The 18870-nt window shown below is 46.3% G+C and overlaps 2 non-coding genes across 2 annotated transcripts; both read left to right on the top strand.

Annotated features, from left to right (window-relative positions):
• Positions 1–11248: 11248 nt before the first annotated feature.
• trnan-guu (transfer RNA asparagine (anticodon GUU)) lies at positions 11249–11322 on the top strand. The gene has a single exon. It is a non-coding gene; the product is annotated as a tRNA-Asn (tRNA).
• Positions 11323–13823: 2501 nt separating this feature from the next.
• Positions 13824–13895, top strand: trnae-uuc (transfer RNA glutamic acid (anticodon UUC)). Its single transcript has one exon. It is a non-coding gene; the product is annotated as a tRNA-Glu (tRNA).
• The last annotated feature ends 4975 nt before the right edge of the window (positions 13896–18870 follow it).

Here is an 18870-nt window from a genome sequence, read left to right as displayed (position 1 = left end):
ATCTCAATTTCTCTGGTCATCCAGCATGCCCTACACCTACCAGCCTTTCCTTTCACCCTAACAGAAATATTCTGTGTGTGGATTCTTGATATCTCATATTTGAAGGATTCCCATTTTCCAGCAGTCCTTTAACCTGCAAACAACTGCCCCCAATCAGCTTTTGAAAGACCTTGCCTAATACCTGAGTCTTCCTCCAATTTACAACTTCAACTTTTAGATCTGATATATTATTTTGAATCACGATTGTAATGTTAATAGAATTATGGTTGCTGGCCCTTAGGTTTTGCACCCTCGCCAGTATGTACATCCTCATTGTGAATTAGAAAATTTCCTTGTGCACACTTTAAAAATTTCTCTATTTGGCGGATAAGTAAATGGGCAGACGTTTTCGCTTGGGTCAACTCTTCCTTCATTCCCATCAACCCTAACCCCATTCCCACCCCAATAGTCCAACGGCACTTTACCTTGCAACTGCCGAATGTGAGACACTAGCCCATTTACCTGCTCCCTCCTCACTATCCAAGGGCCAAACTTACCTTCCAGGTGAAGCGGTACTTTACCTGCTCTTCCCACAACCCAGTCTACTGCATTTGCTGCTCACAATGTGGCCTCTTCTGCATTGGTGAAAACGAAACATAAACTGGGTAACTGCTGCACAGAACATCTACGTTCTGCCCGCAAAAAGACCCTGAGCTTCCAGTTGCCTGCCAATTCCATACCCCATCCTGTTCCCTGGTCAACATCTCTGTCTCAGGTTTGCTGTAGTGTTCCAGTGAAGCTCAGCACCAGCAGAACGAAGAACACCGAATATTTCACTTCGGGACCATACATCTGTCCGGTCCCAATATCGAATTCAATAATTCTAGGGCCTGAAATCCATAGTATCCTCGTCCCGACCACACACACCAAGACTTGTTATCACGCAGTCTGTCATTGCACACGATGTATTCTGAGCCACGAACAGTCTCCATTCACCCTCCCACACGGATCGTTATCAACTCCCTTTCCTGTCCAACAGTTCTTCCCTCGCTTTGGGCTCTGTCCTGATCTGTCATTTACTGCATCTGCTTTCCTCCCACAATATCTCCTGAATATAAACCGACATTTTCCCAATCACCATCAGTTCTGTGGAAGGGTCACCGGCAACTCCTGTTTTTTTGTTTCTGATATACACCATCCACAGTTCTTTCACCTTTTTATTGAGGTAGAATTGGCAATTGTTTCGCGAGACAGAAGGAGAGGGGGGAGAGACAGAACAGACATGAACTATTGATCTCCGTTGTTACTCATAATGTAAAATCATTGCAGTGCGATCACTTCCCTGAAGTATGAATAGAGGGAAGGAGCCATCCGTGACCGTGTAGCGGAAAGGTAGCGTGTCTGACTCCAGATCGGAAGATGGCGTGTTTGAATCACGTCAGATTCACTGACGTCGTTGTTGGGCTAAATGCTCCTCTCCCCCAGTTCATCACGGGGTTTAAACACAGCCGTCTCCCTCTGGGCAGCCGCTTCGTTCAGTTGGTGACAGCGCGGTGTGAATAACACAATACCAATATTCTTACAACATAATCCAGAGACTCCCGTCTTTATGTTTCAATCTATCAGGAGAGTGACAGCGAGTTCAGATAGAAATGTTTCCCACCAACAGCAAATCCTTTCCTCTCACCAGACACAGTTAAAATTATCTTTATTCAACAGAAGGAGCGGAAACTACAGTCTGACGGCCGCTCTCCACATTAACGGTGAGCCTGAATTTTATCAACGGTGTCAGTAAAATCCAATGGCGGACACTGATTTGGTTCAATCGATTTTTTTTGCCAAGTGTAATTCACCGAGAGGATGCTGCTGTGTGAAACAGCGTGGGGAATTACTGCAGGGCCTCCTGCGAGATGGGACACACCGCAACTGATGTGTTTCACCTTCACCAGTTTATTCCTATCTCGGAGAAGAGAGATTTGATGATGAGGACCATAGCAGCCAGACAGGAAACAGGAGAAGAGCACTCAGACCTTCACAAGCTTGTCACCACAGCTGGGTCATCGTGGCCCGTGTATCAGTATGGGATAGTAATCTGCATCTACTGACTGGAAGCACAGCAAATTGGAGTGCTGGTGGGACTGTCACACAGGAGAAAACGGCTTCGACCTATCAACTGGAGTGGCTCCCAATGCGCAACTCCGCTCACCTCAACTGAATAACTGTAAACAAATTACTCAGTAATTCAAAGGAATACTCGGTTTTGAATCTGCATTGTGTCATGTACCTTCGAGAATGATGTCAAAACAGCTTCGTTGCTGTGATGGATAATCCTGTTGGGCAGAATATATCCGTTGTCAAATTTCCTACATTCTGTTGGTCCAACTCCGATTTCACTCAGAATCACGAAATGTGTGACAGCGCAGACTGAGGCCATGCAGCCCACCTTAGCTCTGCTGGTTCAACACAATATGTAAATAAGTGTCTCATTCTGTCGCCTTCTCCCTGTAAATCTGCACATTGTTACATTGAACATGCCCACCGAATTCCCTTTTGTGTCCATTGAATCTGCCTTTTTGTCACTGTCAGACAGTGACTTACTGACCCCACTCCCTGTGCGAAAACGGTCTTCCTAATGTCACTTTTACTTATTTTCCTGATGACTTTAAATCTCTGCCAAATCGTTCTCGATCCTTTCAGGCCTGGGAGCATTTTCACTGCATTATTTCCTCTGTCTAAAACCCTCATGACGTGGAAAACTTCAATCAGACCAGCTTTCAGCCCTCTGTTCTCCAAAGAGAGCTGCCCCAAACTTTCCAATCTCCCTTCATTGCTGACATTCCTCAGGACGGTACCATTCACGTTAACCTGTTCAGCGCCGTCTGCAATCACTTCACTTCCCCGCTTCCTGAAGTATCACCCTCAGAATTGAGCATAATACAGGTGGAGGATTCATTCAGACTCGCATTGCGCGGGCGAAAAATCTGCAATACTTGTTCTCACTTTCACCACGTGTTTCCCTTCGCCGTGTTCACTGCAATAGCAGCTCTGCGCCGTCCCAAATTCAGGCAGTCCGATCTAAATTAACGAAGCGGCTTTAATTGACAAAATTGATCGGGCATTTTTGGTCATATCAATTTAAGGAATGATGGTTCGCCTGGGATTGGAACCCGGGAACTCTCACACGGCTGCATATGCTCGAAGACCCAAAGCAAGAATCACATCCCAGACTAACGAGCCACCAGCCATGGGTGCAGTCACCTCCTGAAGCAGCTGAGACTTGCTCAGTACGAAATTCATTGTACATTGCTCCCAGAATTGCAAGCAGGGAAGAGTTTCAAGAACATCTGCTTCTCAATCTGTCTCCCTGCTCCCAGGACGCTGCTGTTTGTACTGTCCCCAGGAACTGGGCTCTCTCCACTGGTGGATAATTGAACCATTTTGTTTCTACTAACAAGCTGTGCTGGTGGAAGGCAGAGCCCATTCACTCTTCTGCTCTCTCACACTGTTACGTGAGGCAGGTTAAGTCAGTTACGATCATGCGGAGGAAATGGGCAACTTTGAACTTGATCCAAAGGTCTTGTTAACGGAGAGACAGAAAGATGCTGTGCTGTCGGGACAGAGAGAAACGGACTCCGGAGACTCTTCCCTCAGGTAGATTGATATGAGTGCATTTTTGTGCAGCCTGCTTGGTGTCCAGAATTTGTCCTCACACAGCAATCCTGTAGAAAGTCATTTATTACACGGACGTTCGTTTCTTTACTGCAGGAAATGGACTAAAACAGCAAGTCATGTGTTTCGACTTCACCGGTTCATTGCCATCTGAGATAAGAGTTTTCATACGAGATCAGGCCACAGCGACGGAGAACAGGACAAGACATCTCAGATCTCCACAAGGCTGCCAGCGCAACTGTGTAAATTTGACTTGTGTATCGATATTGAGCTCAGATACCCGAAGTTTTGGGAAGCAAACGACATGGCAAGGAAAAGAACAAAGCGCCGTAAAAGATATTTAGACACTCCGGAAGTCGTTTGAAAGGCAAGATGCTGAACAGAGTGCCACCACCAATGAAAGTCGCTCAAGGAGGCACTGAACGATAAGAAAGGATGGTTACGATCGATCGACCTCTAGGTTACGGGCCCAGCACGCTCCCGCTGCGCCACTCTGCCCCTACACACGGAAGCCTTTGCCACCGGTCCTTTCAGCCTTTCGTCAGGCGCGTGGTATGCACGTTGGAGACTGATGTCAAAGATCTCCACTGCTGTCATCTTATATGGTGTTCCACAGACATATGGAGACTGTGTCAATATAAACTATTTCTAACTACCCTCATTCTCCTTTGATTTCACTCTGAATAGACGCCATGCGGCCCACCTTCGCTCTGCTGGGTCGACACCGAAAGTAAACGTGGGTCTCTATTCGTATTCGTCTCTCTTGCCTTCTCCATGTAATTCTGCACATTGTTACTTTAAACATGATCACCGAATTCCCGTTTGCGTCTAATAAATCTGCCTCTTTGTCAGTGTCAGTTAGGGGTTTACTGACCCCAACCACTCCCTGTATGAAAGCATTCTTCCTAATGTCACTTTTGGTTCTTTTCCTCATGACTTTAAAACTCTGCCGAATCGTTGCCGATCCTTTCAGGCGTGGGAACATTTTGACTCCATTACTTTCTCTGGCTAGACTTTGCATGACTTGAAAAGCTTCAATCGTGTCAGATTTCAAACTTCTGTACTCCGAAGAGAGCTGTCCCAAATTTCCAATCGACCCTCATCGCTGACATCCCTCAAACACCGCACCACTCACGTCAACCTATTCAACGCGATCTCCAAACATTTCACTTCCCTGTTTTCTGCCTCATTCGTATTCCTGGCAGCCAAACCTCGTTTCACGAAGGTGCTTTTTGAGAAAATTAATGGGGCATTTTTGCACAAATCAAGTTAAGAGACGCAGCCTGTTTTGGGAGTTGAATCTAGGACTGCGCACAAGTCTGTACAGTTAAAGACTCTCCCTGAGAATCATGCCCCTAGACCAACAAGCCAAAGAGCGGCTATTTCCCCACCACACACCTCTTGAGCCATCTGAGACTTGCTTAGTGTGAAATACATTTGACATTTCTCTAAGAATTGCAAGTGACGAAGAGTTTCCAGAACAGCTGCTTCTCATTCTGTCTCCCTGCTGCTGTTTGTCCCGTCCCCAGGAACCGGGCTCCCTCCACTGTTTCGAAACTTTTCTCTGACACCCGAGTGGCCAGTGACAAGCATTGCCCTCCTCAACATAGGATACAGAGAACAGGAGACCCCTCAGAGGTTGTCACCTCAACTGTGCACATTGGGCCAGTATATCATTGTGAAATATTTATGTCGAAGCTTTTTTGGGAAGCAGATGTGAAGGCAAGGTGCAGAACAGAGCGCTGTTATACGGGAAAGCTGCTAAAGATGACGTTGAATGAATAGGAGAGAATGGTCTCTCGTTTGGGTTATGATCCCAATAAGCACGCGTTGTGCCATTCTCCTGCATTGCTCGGCTGTATTTCCAGAGAAGTATTTAGCTTTTCATCTGGTGTGTGTCAGGCACGTTTGAGAATTACGTCAAAAGATCTTCTCTGCTGTCGTGTCATATGCTGTTGTGCCGACATATCGTCGATGTGCAAAAACAAACTCTGTCTAAATTCCCACATTCTGTTTTTCGAACTGTGATTTCGCTCAGAATCACTAATTTTCAAAACTCGCAATATTCAAACTTTAACAAAGTGCTCATAGAAATGATTAGTGAACACCTGGAAGAAATTCTTCCAAACTTACCTGGGGAATTTCGCTTTGAGGGGTCTTGAACTTTAAGTGGAAGGAAGGGAAGTTTGCCTCGAGGCTGTTTAATGTGGAGATGTGTTCTCCATGTAAACTGGTCGTAGTTGACCATCCCAGTGCTTCCCGATGCAGGGTTGCTTGACCCTCCAGGGAGGTTTACTTGGAGCAACTGGAGTGAATCCAGAGATGGAGCAGATTCTGTAAAGGTGCTCAAATACTTTCTATCTCCCTTTTAGGTATTTTCCTTGTGTATTCCCTCAGTTTGTCACATATGCAGTTTGCACCCTGGAAAATGATTGCTTTTTTCCTCATGTTCACAATTAAAAGTGTAGTTTCACATGGAACTGAGCCGCATTGAAAGGATTGTCACATTGATATATATATGTACACGTATTTAGTTTAAGATTAGATTAGATTTGAATGAAGTTTTCCTCTAAACACACCTGAGCCTATCTGGCTGCATGAGGGATTTCAGGTTGCTGTGTGCTGGGTATTATGTGATCAGCAGGCATCTGGCAAACTACAGGAACTGTCACCTATGTAATCTTCGTTTCAGTGTACTGACAATGATCACTTATTTTGTGACTTTTTTTTGCAGGAAGACGTGCCGAAAGAAATCTGAAAACAAATGATACATCAACTTCTGACAGAGCCACTTGATTCATTGGGACTTGAATATCAGCAGCCATTCCAATTAAGAAGACATGGTTGCTTTTGTTTGCTTGAGAGATTTTGGACACTGGTGTGGCAGGAAGAATACTGAGACACAGAGTGAGGGAGATTCAGTGCGCTGACAGTGAAAAGTGCTTCATACCATTTACTCAGCTTTGGGGAATCAAAGTCTCATCCCTGACGGTGGGGATAGACTATGTCCCCGTTCTGATTGTAATTTCAAACCCAGACCAACACATGGAAAGCTCCCCCAATGGGGAAACTGTGGAAATGTGGGGACTGAGGGAAAGGATTCCCTTCCCCATCCGTGTTGGAAACCCACAGACGTATTCACAGCGGGGAGAGGCCATTCACCTGCTCGGTGTGCAGGAAGGGTTTCAGTCGGATCAGCCATCTGGAGACGCACCAGTGTATCCACAAGTGAGAGAAGCCATTCACGTGCCCCATGTACGGGAGGGGGTTCACTCAGTCAGCTGCACTGCTGACCCACCAGTGGGTCCACACCGGAGAGAGGCCGTTCACCTGCTGTCAGTTCCAAAAGGGCTTCACCTGCTCCTCCCACCTGTGGAGGCACCAGCGCGTTCACGTGCCATTGCAGGGGGATGGAAGGAGCAATGGCCGAGCGCCGCTAACAACCCAGCTCTGGGGACTCTCAGGTTCGAATCCGGTCGCGGCAGATGGCAGAATTGGGATTCGGTCAGTAATCTGGACTTCAGAATCTAAGGATGAAACTGTTTTTAGAGGGCAAAAACCCATCTGATTCAGTCATGTCCTTTTCAGTGATGGAAACTGCCGTTGCGCGAAAGGATTCACTCAGTCGTCCCAGCTGCATGCTTTACCCGGCTGTACGAAGGATCCAGTAACAAAGGGACAACTCAACGAACCAATAATAAAGAAAGTGTGGTGGGGGCAGGTGGGGGGTGAGTGTGCGCACTTTGAGCTTGAGGTGCTTTTTTTTAAAAAAAGCTACTTTTTGTACGCCTTGTGATGTGGAGATCTGAAGCTGTAACAAAGTTGGGTCGCAGTAAAGGTTACCTGAACTTACTGCCAGGCTTTAACTATTTCAGAATCCTGAAGAGGAGTTGTTGGACTCGAAATTTTAACTCTGCTTTCTCTCCACAGATGCTTCCAGTCCTGCTGAGTTTTTCCAGTGTTCTCAGTTTTTGTTTCAGATATCCAGCATCCACAGTTCTTTGTCTTATTTATCAAATTCAATTCTAGCCCTTCACAAGTGTCTGGAACTTCATCTCCCTGATCTACAAACTGTTCACTTACCCTAGAAATGACCGCTACCTCCTTATCAAAGTAGACCCCTTTGTTGCAAAATGATTGTTCAATTCTGTGACCAAAATTATTGCATTCGTAATTACTTACACCAGGGACTCTCAATATCTCAGGCCAGAGCACAGCTAGATTATTTCAGACAGTACATTTCTGTGATTTGATGCAATTCCCTATTCCTTACTTTGCCAGCGTGTTGCTGGGAATGGAGGGTTTGAATTAAGAAGAAGCTGGGACATTTTTCCAACAGAGCCGAGCAAGTTGACAGATAACTTTATCGAGATTTTTAAAAACAGGAGAGGTATAGATAAGGTGTCATTTCCAGGAGGCTCAGAATATTTTGTTGCTCCAGAAGGTGTAAAAGGGGGTCAAAGCTTCAACAGAAATCGAGCAGAGCTGAGAACAGACAACATTTAACTCTGTGGGAACAGGGAGATCAGAGGACAGGGAAATGAGGACCTGAAATCCGAGCTGACACCAGACTACCATGTTATCAGTGCTTTGATTAGCAGTGCCCACCCTCTACCTTTACTGAGCCTCTCACTCGACTTGAATGCCACATCTCCCCTCGATATTCTGGATCCAATCCTTGTCATTCTGAAGCCATATCTCTGTAAGGAGTCTCAGATCATAATTATTCTCTTCAATGTGTGCAGTCAATTAATTCGCTTTTTTTACAATGCAGCTTTTAGTTTTATTTTTTGTGATGGTGAGAATCCAGTTTTGATTGCTAGTACATTTATTCTCCTTGTCCCTTTCTCTCATTCTCTGGTGTTTGGTTTCCACATCACTACATTGCTCACTGCTCTTGATTTCGATTGGCTATGCTAAATTGCCTAGTGTCCAGGGATGTGCAGGTTAGGTGGGTTGACCATGGGAAACGCAGGGTTATCGTTTCAAAGTAATAGAAGGAGTAGGCCATTTGGCCCATCGACCCTGCTCCGCCATTCATTACAATCATGGCGGATCGATCAATAGTCTCAGCTCCTCCTAATTGCATTATCCCAACTTCCCTTAATTCCCTTACCACGCAAAAAAAAACCCATCCAACAGTGTCTTAATGAAGCTGCCTCGACTGCTTCTTTGAGCACAGAATTCCATTAATTTACCATTAACCGCATAGGTCCTGCCCTGAGTTGCCTCATCAAAATGCAACAGCTCATATTTGTCGAAATTAAACTCCATCCACTACTCCTTGGCCCATTGGCTCATCTGATCAATTATAATTTATATTAAACTTTCTTTCCAACCTTACTCCCTAAAAGCTGAAAATCTCCATCCCACACTCTCACCCTCCATTCTCACTTTGTTGAGTCTAATCACGGATGTCCTCATCCTGAAGGGTTTGATTCATGCTGATTAACAGGCCCACATTCAAGGGAGATCTAACTGAAACGTACAGAACATTGAACGGCCTGGATAGAGTGGACATTGGGAAGATGTTTTCATTGGGAGGAGAGACTAATACCCATGGGCATAGCCTTAGCATAAAGGGAGAATGGAGATTAGGAGAAACTTCTTTAGCCAGAGAGTGGTGAATCTATGGAATTCATTGTCACAGAAAACTGTGGAGGCCAGGTCACTGCGTATGTTGAACATTGAGGTAGAGATGTACAGCATAGAAACAGACTGTTTGGTCCAACTTGTCCATGCTGACCAACTATCACAACCCAATCTAGTCCCACCTGACAGCACACGGCCCCATATCCCTCCAAACCCTTCCTATTCATACACCTACCCAAATGCCTTTTAAATGTTGCAATCGTACTAGCCTTCAACACTTCCTCTGGCAGATCATTCAATAAACGTACCATTCTCTGCGTCAAAAAGTTGCCCCTCAGATCTCTTTTGTATCTTTCCCCTCTAACGAGAAACCCATGCCCTCTCCTTCTGGACACCCCCACCCCAGGAAACGACTTTGTTTATTAATCCTATCCATGCCCCTCATGATTTTATACACGTACAGTTACGACGTTCAAAAGACATTTGGATAAGTACATGAATACGAAAGGTTGGAAGGGTTATGGGCCAAACACTGGTAGGTGGGACGAGTTTAGTTTGAGAACATACTCAGCATGGACTCGTTGGATGAAGGGTCTGTTCAGTACTGTCTGACTCTGTGACTGATCTGTACTGGTCTTAAAAGCATTTTCTTACCTCCCCCGATAAGCATCCACTTCTTTGGTGTTCAAAACTCAGATGAACTTAGCCTTGAATATGTTCAATGACCCCACTTCTGAACTCAATTCCTCTTGGTAATATACCACTTGCCTTGCTCATTGCCTGCTGCATCTGCCCGACAGCTGGCATTGACTGGTGTGGAGGGACTCTGAGACCCCTTAGCACATCCATACATCATTCCTGATGAAGGACTTGTGCCCGAAACGTTCCCTGTCCTGTTCCTCAGATGCTGCCTGACCTGTTGTGCTTTTCCAGTGCCACATTTTTCGACTTTCACCTCTAGTCCTCACTTTCTCCACATTCCAATATATAATCATTTTAACAATGCACTGCTTTTTTTTAAACAGCAAAGGCTATAACTTCACATTGCGGAACTGCACTTGCCATGTGTTTGCCAATTGAGACACAGACCTGGACCAACTTCGGGAAGAGGCAAAAGACTGAGTTCTGAACAAAAACCGTAGCACACTCAAAACGTCGGCTCTGTTTCCCTTTCCACGGATGCTGCTCGACCCGTTGGCTTTCTGCAGTATTCGCTGTGTTTGTTCGACACAAATGCTGCTTTCCATGAAAGAACTTCAATCCCTGTCCTCTGGTAACTGACCCTAGTCAGTGGCAATAGGTTCTTCTGATCATTAACCTGCCCATTCACACCACGTCTTCTCCCATCATTGCCAACAGCCCCTGGAAATCTCCAGTTAACCTTCTTTGCTCCAAAGAGAACATTCCCAAACTTGGGATTGGAAATTGCTCATCCCTGGACATGATGCAAATGTTACAATGGGGAAGAGGTTTTGTCAAAATATCGTCAGTTAGCAGGTGGAAAAATGTTCAGGAAGTAAAACACAAATCCCAGTCTCCAGCTTTGTGAATCTTTCGAAACTCTTTGGGAAGTGGAATTAGAGGAGAATGAAGGATGAACTGACGGACTGAGCAGAGACAGTCCAGACACCATCCCCTTGTTTAAGAGGCTGATTGACTCTGATATTCTCGGGACCTGAACTGACCCGAGACATTGAAAGAATTCTCTGCACATCAGGAATTCAAACCCCTTCTCGGCTCGGCGCCAATGAGAAAATTCAGGAAGAGGCAAAACACTGAAAGGCTCGGAGGGCGATGGCCCCGGTGGTGGAGAGCTCGTTCCTCGTGACATGGATGTACCTGCAGATGGTGGGATCAGGCTGTCCCCATGTCTCCAGAATGAATGTCCAAGGCTTTATTATGGAAAGTAAAACTGATAGAAGACAATGGTAATTTTGGGCGGGGCGGGTTGAATTATGAATTTATTAGTAGGTTCCTCAAAGACACTGTGCAAGCAGCTCTTGCACCTGTCTCTGTGGCGCAATTGGTCAGCGCGTTCGGCTGTTAACCGAAAGGTTGGTGGTTCGAGACCACCCAGGGACGGCATGTTCCTTGTTCTCGCTCCTACCGCTTTCTTGCCTGCGAAAGTGCACGTTTTTAATGGTGTCAGGAAAATGTTTCCCAAACGGAAATCTATTCCACTGAGGCAGCACAAAGGGGTTTCTGAATTGATTGAATTTCTAACATAAATGACTGCGGATGCTGAGAATTCGAGACAGAAAGCGAAACTGCTGGAGAAACACAGCAGTTTTGGCTGGACCTGGATGAGGAAAAAAACGAGTTCTGAAATGTTGTCTCTGATTCTCTTTCCACAGATGCTGCCTGACCTGCAATTTCTGTTTTTGTTTTTAACTGAACGTCCATTTCATCTACCGGGATGAAACACGCAGACTCGCCATTTGCAGATATTTAACCCTTTCGAAACCTGTGAAGTGATTGAATTCAAACAAACTCTGCAAGGATTCACTTTTTCTCAGCTCCACAGGCAGAGAGTCCTGGGAAATGAAGCTGTCAGTGTGGTTCTGTATTGGTGGGCCGAGTGGTGAATGCGATGGACATGAAATCCATTGCGGTTTCCCCACGCAGGTGTGAACCCTGCCGACTACAGTTGAGAAACGACGTCAAAAAGAAAGGGAGATTGCTCCACGGTTTTTTTAAAGATGCAAATCATTGGAGGGGTTGAAGTATTTCAGTTACACTGGGACTGCTCGGGAATCTGTAGCCCACTGCCTGTCAGGGTGGAACAAGCAGATACCCACAGAGCTGCTATTGAGGCAATGAGCCAAGAGTTTGGAAATGAGATCGAACAGTGAGGGGCGTGAAGTCGTGATCGAAGTTAAGCAGGCACCTGAGGACAAAGGTGTTTTATTTGCCAGTGAAAGATATTGCTTCACAAAGTTGGGATTATGGAAGGGAAGCAGTGACGGTGATTATCTTTGGCTGTTCCTCTTGTGAATGTTCCCATTGCTGCGCATGTCCGTGTTAACGTCAGAACTCTGCAGCACGGCGGCGTCAGGTCCGCACAGTGCCGGGGGCGCAATGGATGACGCATCTGACTCCACCTACCTGTTTGAAATGCAGCTCGCAGCTTCTTCACATACCCCAATTAATCTTTCTCATTGTCCTGAAGCTGGCATACGGTTTGAATTCCTGATCTGCGGGAATGAGACTCTTTTCACTGTGTCGCGTCAGTAAGTGTCCCTGAGAACATCAGAGTCAAGTCACCGCGCTGTCAGAGGAGGGGAAGCTGAAAAAGTCCCACACGCTGCTCATGGGCACATTTCACTTTCCCCAACTCACCGCCCCAACACTGCGGCTCTTGGGAGTGGAAAGGGAACAAACTCCAAAACCCAGTCTCAGCTTTATAAATCTTCAGGAAATAAGAAAACTGTACATCCCTTCGGGTCTTCCATCCTGGGCTGACAGCGTTGATTTTAAATGGCTGTCCAGTCAGTGCCGATTCGTTTTGGCTAAAAAAAATCTTCCTTTTCTCATCATAGCATTTCTTGCTACAGAGAACTGTGCGGCAGAGTTCATGTATATATTTCCTTGTATGGTATTTTGTAAATAACATTCGTTTGCTGCTTGTTTGTATCGGGTATTTCAGGTTCATTAGACGCTGTTTAAGTGTGTTGGGCGGTTTGTGGGCTACCATGATGCTGAGAGGGTTGAGTTGTCTGGACATCATTTCCCAGATGTCTTTAATGTAAAGTAATGTGGCTAGGGTTTCTGCAGACGTTGTGTCTGCTTGTGTCAGTTTGTTGATGTGAAATCGGCACACTGGGTTTATTGGGTAGGCAAAAGTGAGGACTGCAGATGCTGGAAACCAGAGTTTAGATCAGAGTGGTGCTGGAAAAGCACAGCAGGTCAGACAGCTTCCGAGGAGCAGGAAAGTCGATGTTTCGGGCAAAAGCCCTTCATCAGGAATAGAGGCAGGACACCTCCAGGGTGGAGAGATAAATTGGGGGTGGGGTGTGCTGGGCCGAAGGTAGCAAAAAGTACAATAGGAGAATGGGGGAGGGGTTGGAGGTGACAGATCAGAGAGGAGGGTGGAGCGGATAGGTGGGGAGGGAGATTGGCAGGGAGGACAGGTCATGAGGACAGCGCTTCGCTGGAAGGTTGGAACTGAGGTTAGGTGGGGGGAGGGGAAATGAGGAAACTGGTGCAGACCACATCGATGTCCTGGGGTTGAATGTATCCGAGGCAGAAGTTTGGACGTTCTTCCTCCAGGCATCGGGTGGGGAGGGAGGGGCGATGGAGGAGGCCCAGGACATGCATGTCCCTGGCAGAGTGGGAAGGGGAGGTTGAAATGTTGGGCCACAGGGCGCTGGGGTTGATTGTTGCGGGTGTCCTGGAGATGTTCCCTCAAACGCTGTGACTTGACTCTGCGGCGGGGCTCCAGTCTCCCCAATGTAGAAGAGACCGCATCGGGAGCAATGGATACACGAAATGACATTGGTGTTAGCCTTCCAACTTCATGACCCGGGTTCGCCTTCCGGGCAGGAAAGCAATTTTCAGGAGAGCTGTCAAACTTTGCCCATGTCTCCCTGGTGGTCTAGTGGTTAGGATTCGGCGCTTTCACCGCTGCGGCCCGGGTTCAATTCCCGGTCAGGGAAGCAATTTTCAGTGTGTTGCTTGGCTATCCATTCTACTTAAAAGCGCTGTGCAGTTACTGGGTGCTGCACTGCGTTGTGTTTCGTTGACATAGTGCCCTCGTTCAGATTTGTTTGTATGTGTAGGGATGATTACTTCTGCAGCTAATTACTTGGTTCGCGTGCGCTGTTTTCCTGTAGAGGCTGTTTTGAATTTATCATTGATTGTTCGGTCTGCCAGAGGAGAGAGCCCGGTGTCTGGGGAAGGGATAAACAGCAGCAGGGAGACAGAATGAGAAGCAGCTGTTCTAAAAACTCTCTGCCGCTTGCAATTCTTAGAGCAGTGTCAAATGTATTTCACACTGAACATGTCACAGTTAGTTCAAGAGGTGTGGCGGGTGGGTGCATGCCCGCTTTCTGGCTCGTTGGTCTCGGGGTATAAATCTCGCTTTGGGTCTTCTACTGCGCAGACTTGCCAGAGATGCGGTGTTTGAGGAATGTCAGCAATGAAGCTAGATTGGAAAATTGGGACAGCTCTACACGGAGAATGGACGCTTTGCTAGTCATGAGGGACCTAGAAACAGAGAATAATGTTGTGAAAATGCTCCCACGTCTGAAAGGATCCACAATGATTCTGCAGAGTTTTAAAGTCACGAAGAAAAGAAGTAAAAGTGACATTAGGAAGAACGTTTCCATACAGGGAATCGTTAATGTCAGTAAATCCCTGCCTGACAGTGACAAAGAGGAAGATTCATTGGACACAGAAGGGAATTCGGTGGTCATGTTCAGGTGTGCAGATTTACACAGGAAAGGCAATAGAATGATACGAATTGAGACACACGTTTACTTACGGCGAATAACCAGCAGAGCGAAGGTGAGCCGCATGGCCTCCCTCTGCGCTGTGACACGTTGTGGTTCAGAGTGAAATCACAGTTCGACCAACAGATTGTGGGAATTTAGAACAACGTTTATATTTAGACAGCCTCTATGTGTCTGCACAACAGCATATTACACAACAGCAGTAGAGGTCTTTGACATCAGTCTCAAACGTGCCTGCCACACGCCAGACGAAAAGTTGAAGGGATCTGTGCAAAACACTCCGTGCGGGAAAGTAGAGTGGGTTCATGTCACTCGATCGAAACTATCGTCTGCTATTGCTTCGCTTTGTAACGGTACTCTGTTCTGTATCTTGCCTTTGCCTCTGCTTCCCAACTCTTCGAGGACCTGAACTGAATATGTCACTAAACACTGGCCCAATTTGCACAACTGAGGGGAAGTGCTTGTGGAGATTTGAGTTGTTTCCCGACAGTCTGCTCTGAACTGAATCCTAACACCTCTTCTCTGAAATCGGAATGAGCTGGTGAAGTTGAAACAATTCGAATTCGAATCCCTACCGTGTGGAAACAGGCCCTCCTCTTCAAGAAGTCTGTATCAACCCTCCGAAGAGTAACCCGCCCAGACCCTACATTTCCTTCTGACTGATGCGCCGATCCGGATCTCTGGGCATGGTCAATCCATCTAACCTGCATATCTTTCGACTGTGGAAGGAAACAGGAGCAGGAAACCCACGCAGAGATTGAACAAACTACACTCGAACAAACTGCACACGGGTAGGATCGAATTCAGGTACCGTTATGAGACAGCAGTGTTAACCACTGAACCAGAAAGCCACATTATTTGCAGTCGTATTCATTCCCTGCAATAATTCCCCACTCCGGTTCAGACGTGAATGACAGGACGATCAGCATTTCGAAAGCAGCATCACCACACAGTCACAGTTCCCATGATGAGGACACATATCAACGATTGGGAATCATCTCGGAGAGATACAAGTGACAGAGAGTCACATGGAAATGATGGACTGAACGGCTTCAGGCTGCGGCGGAATGACGTCACGCGTTGATGCCGTCCCTCTCCCTGTCTCTGGGACAGAGCGGCTGAGGGAGAAACAATGGCTCATTTTCAACTTCATCTGGGACAGTTGGGGCTCAGATATTCACTGCTGCCCGTTCGCAGCAAAGAAACAGACGCCCGTGTTAGAAAGGTCTTTCTGCAGGATTGCTGTGTGAAGACGAATTCTGAACACCGAGCAGGCTGCACACAAATACACTCATATGAATTTACCTGAGGGAACAGTTTCTGGTGTCCATTTCTCTCTGTCCCGCCATCACAGCATCTTTCTGTTTCTTTGATTACAGACCTTTGTAATGTATTTAAAACTTGCCAATTTCCTACGCATTAGTGTAACTGACGTCTCCCATCCAAAGTGATAGAGAGAGATCAGAAGAGCGGATGGGCTCTGCCCTCCCCAGAACAGTTTGCAAGTAGAAACAAAATGGTTTAGTTATCCGTCAGTGGAGAGAGTCCGGTTCCTGGGAACGGGACAAACAGCAGCGTCCTGGGCGCAGGGAGACAGAATGAGAAGCAAATGTTGTGGAATCTCTTTGCTGTTTGCATTTCTTGGAGCAATGTCAAATGTATTTCACACTGAGCAAGTCTCAACTGCTTCGGGGAGGGCGCTTGGGGTGTCAGGGGTCAGGGCAGAGACGGAATTCAACGGCCATTGGCTCGCTGGCCGAGCAGTGCGAATTTCGCTTTGGGTCTTCAGCTACACGCTCGGGCGAGAGATGCTGGGTTGGAATCCCGAACGAGCCCTCATTTCTTAAATTGCCTTGTGCAAAATTTCTCAATGAAACGAGATCAGACTGTCTGAAGGAAGGATGGGGCAGAGCTCCAATTGCAGTGAGCTATGTGAAGGGATCATTTGTGAAAAGTGGAGTCAAGAATTGTAGATTGTTCGCCCGCGCAATCCGAATCATCCAGCTGCATTACTGTTCAGTTCTGAGTGCGAAATTTCAGGAAGCGGGAAGTGAAGTGATTGGAGACAGTGCTGAACAGGTTGAAGTGAATGGTGCCGTGCATGAGGAATGACAGCAGTGAAGGTAGATTGGAAAGTTGGGAGCTTTTGTTGAACGGAAGGCTGAACGTTGGCCTGATTGAAGTTTTCCAAGTCATCAGGGGTCTAGACAGAGGAAGTAATGAAGTAAAAATGCTCCCATGAATGAAAGGATCGAGAACCTTTTGGCAGAGATTTAAAGTCATTAGGAAAAGTAAAAGTGACATTAGGAAGAATGTTTTCGCACAGGGATTAGGGTCAGTAAATCCCTGTTTGACAGTGACAAAGAGGCAGATTCAATGGACACAAAAGGGAATTCAATGGTCATGTTCAATGTAACAATGTGCAGATTTACAGGGAGAGGGCGACAGAATGATACACACAGAGACACTTATTTATATATTGTCTCGAGCCAGCAGAGCTAAGTTGGGCTGCACGGCCTCAGTCTGCGCTGTCACGCATTTTGTGATTTTGAGTAAAATCGGAGTTGGACCAACAGCATGTGGGAAATTTGACAACGGATATATTCTGCTCAACAGGATACTCCATCACAGCAATGAAGGTGTTTTGACATCATTCTCGAAGGTACATGCCACAATGCAGATTCAAAACGGAGTATTCCTTTGAATCACTGAGTAATTTGTTTACAGTTATTCAGTGAAGGTGAGCAGAGTTGCGCATTGGGAGCTGCTCCAGCTTATAGGTCAAAGCCGTTTTATCCTGTGTGATAGTCCCACCAGCACTCCAATTTGTTGTGCTTCCAGTCAGTAGATGCAAATAAATGTCCCATTCTGATACACAGGCCACGGTGACCCAGCTGTGGTGACAAGCCTGTGAATGGCTGAGTGCTCTTCTCCTGTTCTCTGTCTGGCTGCTATGATCCGAATCATAAAACCTCTTTTCTCCGAGATAGGAATAAACTGGTGAAGGTGAAACACATCAGTTGTGGTGTGTTCCATGCGCAGGAGGCCCTGCAGTAATTCCCCACGCTGTTTCACACAGCAGCATCCTCTCGGTGAATTACGCTTGGCAAAAAAAACGATTGAACCAAATCAATGTCCGCCACTGGATTTTACTGACACCGTTTATAAAATTCAGGCTCACCGTTAATGTGGAGAGGGGCCGTCAGACTGTAGTTTCCGCTCCTTCTGGTAAATAAAGATAATTTTAACTGTGTCCAGTGAGAGGAAAGAATTTGCTGTTGGTGGGAAATATTTCTATCTGAACTCGCTGTCACTCTCCTGATATATTGAAACATAAAGCTGGGAGTCTCTAGATTATATTGTAAAAATATCGGAATAATGTTATTCATATCCGTGCTGTCACCAACCGAACGAAGTGGCTGCCCACAGGGAGGCGGCAGTGTTTAAATCCCCTGATAGAACAGTTCATGTTTTACTTCTCATACTGGGGAAAGCTGAGCATTTACCCAAACAACGGGCGCAGCACCTCCCTGACACAGTATCCACAAATCAAACTGACAGCAAAGCTTCATGTGTGATCGAAAGTGCCCGGGAAGCAGACTTGGCTCAACACATACCCGCGAGCATACTCCTTTTTTGGGATATAGTTGACTGCAGTGAGCTTGGTGTGATTTGAACACATAAATGTTGGAGCTTGAATCAAATACGCTACCGTTGCGCCACAAGCCTACAGAAAGCGATGCGTTTCTATTCATGGTTAAGAGAACTGATTGCACTGCAATGATTTTACGTTATGAGGAACAACGGAGATCAACAGTTCATGTCTGTTCTGTCTCTCCCCCCTCTCCCTCTGTCTATCGAAACAATTTCCAACTCTCTCTCAATAAAAAAACTGAAAGAATTGCGGATGCTGCATATCAGAAACAAAAAAACAGGAGTTGCCGGTGACCCTTCCATAGAACTGATGGTGATTGAGAAATTATCGGTTTATATGCGAAAAATATTGTGGGAGGAAGGAGGATGCAGTAAATGATAGATCAGGACATAGCCCTAAACGAGGGAAGAATTTTTGGACAGGAAAGGGAGTTGATAACAATCTGCATGGGAGGGTGAACAACAGTAAATGGAGACTGTCCATCGCTCAGAATAGGTAGTGTGTAATGACAGACTATGTGATAAC

This window comes from Chiloscyllium punctatum, chromosome 36, assembly GCF_047496795.1.
Source record: "Chiloscyllium punctatum isolate Juve2018m chromosome 36, sChiPun1.3, whole genome shotgun sequence".
In the NCBI taxonomy this organism is placed as follows: domain Eukaryota; kingdom Metazoa; phylum Chordata; class Chondrichthyes; order Orectolobiformes; family Hemiscylliidae; genus Chiloscyllium; species Chiloscyllium punctatum.
The sequence above is the reverse complement of the archived record's forward strand: the minus strand, read 5'-3'. Positions and strand labels throughout refer to the sequence as shown.